Source organism: Penaeus monodon, chromosome 13 (assembly GCF_015228065.2).
Source record: "Penaeus monodon isolate SGIC_2016 chromosome 13, NSTDA_Pmon_1, whole genome shotgun sequence".
Lineage (NCBI taxonomy): Eukaryota > Metazoa > Arthropoda > Malacostraca > Decapoda > Penaeidae > Penaeus > Penaeus monodon.
The window spans coordinates 44,410,704-44,413,203 of NC_051398.1; the positions used below are offsets into that span (position 1 = coordinate 44,410,704).

The window sequence follows — 2,500 nt, forward strand, 5'->3', positions numbered from 1 at the left end:
AGATAGAGTGATAGGAGGGATAATCCGAAGAAACAACGGCAGCATCACAAGACCTCGGCAGGTTGGTTGGGTGGAGAAGGGGGGGGGGCAGGGTTAGTAGACGGGGAGGGAGGGGGCGAGGCGGCCGAGACCCTTTTCAGTCAGGCACTGGAGAAGGCGGCGGTCGCACGCACGTCCACCGCTCTCGTACCGTCCCCAAACTACGTGAGGTAAACGGACGCGCCGCCGCTTGCCCTCGACCCACCGACCGACCGACCCCTTGGCGTGGCCCGCGTCCTGGGTGCATGACCTTAGGGGTCGGGCCTTCTCTGCCTTCCAGGGACGTCGGTGCTCCATCTAGCGTCCCTTCTGGAGGATCGGACACATTCTGCCACTTGAGGAATCTTGGAAATTGATTCATGGTTTATGACTTGAGGCAAAATCAGGAGGCACTTTTGAAACTGGTGGGTCATCAGTGACTTTGCGGATGACACTGATGCTGCAGGGGTGGGGAGAGAAACCCCAAGGAACAATTACCGAAGTGCTTAACGGTGATTTGTAGTGTGCACCGAGACGTTGATGTCATGTCATTTATCGTCGTCTGACATCGAGACTTATGGGAGTTTGGATGAGCTTTCGAAGACTTTTCGTTCAGATGGAAACAATCGTCTGTCGGAAACAGCCGATTAATGAGGCGATAAATCATTACAGGAAATTGATATGGCAATCAGGGGAGGCCATCTCAAACATAAACTTTTCTATTTATTTACGTACAAGTTGTTTTACGCGAAGGGGCGAGTATTTCCAGGGGAGTTACAGGGAGGTTGAGATGGCTGCGTGATATCAAGTGATCTTTGTTTTTTTATTTGTTTATTTTTTCATTTGTTTATTAATTTGCAGTTGTGAATGGGCTTCGATAAGGGAAAATGACCCCGATCACAGAATTGATTCTTGTACTAATACTGTTAACAACAATGATTAAGATGAAATTAATATAAGTTAATGAATTTTGTCGCTAAGTCTCAGTTTGGTCAAATTGTTTCCATTTTGCAAAAAAATAAAATAAAAGGGAAAATCTTAATCAGTATTAAGGGTGAAAGTCAGAGCCGTTTCTCCCACTTTTCGCAATTTGTGGGAAATGTAAAGAAGAGGCATATTTTCAGGGAAAGTTTAGCTTTGCTGTTTTAGATGTAAAGTTTTTGTTGTGTGTGTATGTATCTGTTTAAAAAGTTTTCAGAGTGACAGGGAGAGTTAACTGTACGGTTGTTTGGAAGGAAATTATTTGAGAGATGACGACAATGCATGTAAAGATGGTAGAAGTGAAAGTAGGAGTAGTCGTATATAATAGTGGTAGTAATGATAATAATGATCATGATATTAATAATGATGGTAATGATAATGATAGTAATAATAATAATGGTAATATTATTAATGATAATGATTGTAAAATAATAGCTATGACAATAATAGTAAATAATAATGATAGTGAATAATAATAAAAAATAATGATTATATTAATAATGGTAATTATAATAGTGATACTAATGATCATGATGAAATAAAATAATTAAATCAAATTGGATAAAGATGAATACTTAAAAAGATGGTAGATTGCATTTTCTCCTTTTTGCAAGATGCAATAAATCAGATAATAAATTGTAATAGATCGAACAATTGATTTAATTTCCTCGCTTTCCTATATGCAATTAAAGAGAACAAGTCATAGCACTCATGTCAAGGAGGCTATTGCCATCCCGAGTGTCAGTATTTCATGAAAAGCGACAGGTTAAGTGTTCATTGGGGATAAATAGGGACCTTTTTTATTAATTGATCACATTGGGGGGGGGGACTATGTTTTGTTTATTTATTTACCAATTTATCCATCTGTCTATTGGTATTTTATTTGTCACTTGGGTTTAAGGAAGATGGTCAGACTCGGGGCGTTCCTGGTCGCGGGGAATGGGTCGCGTTGGCCTATTGGCGGAAAGAGAAATGGAGTTATGGTTATTGTTACTGCCGTTGATATTGTTGGTCTGATGTGCTCATGCTGTTGTATAGTGGTTATTGTTGCTGTTATGGTTATTATTGTCATTGTTGTTTTGTTATTGTCATTGTTTTATTATTATTATTATTATTATTATTATTATTATTATTATTATGGTTATTATTTTTATACTTATACTTATTATTATTATTATTAATGTTGTTGTTATTATAATAATGATTATAATAATAATAATATTTATTATTATTATTATTATCATTATTGTTGCTATTATTGTTATTATTATTGCCATTATCACCATTATCATTATTGTTGTTGTTGGTGTCTTCCTAACTATTGTTATTATTACTATTATTCTTATTATTGCTTTCATTATCAACTTCAGCATATCCATCATCATTATTAGCATCAGTATCATTTCATCATCATCAGATCATCAAGTTCATCATCATCAAAAGCAACAACAGAATCGTCATTACCATCATCATCATTATCATCATCATTATCATCATCATC

The 2,500-nt window shown here is 36.7% G+C and overlaps 2 long non-coding RNA genes across 2 annotated transcripts in view; both read left to right on the plus strand.

Moving 5' to 3' along the window:
- LOC119580355 overlaps positions 1-2,500 on the plus strand; it is a 131,339-nt gene that overhangs the window by 25,647 nt on the left and 103,192 nt on the right. The gene's annotated exons all lie outside the window — the stretch shown is intronic.
- Positions 121-2,500, plus strand: part of LOC119580354 — a 10,454-nt gene continuing 8,074 nt past the window's right edge. Inside the window, exon 1 of the long non-coding RNA XR_005229367.1 lies at positions 121-209. This is a non-coding gene — a long non-coding RNA (uncharacterized LOC119580354). The remainder of the gene's footprint in view (positions 210-2,500) is intronic.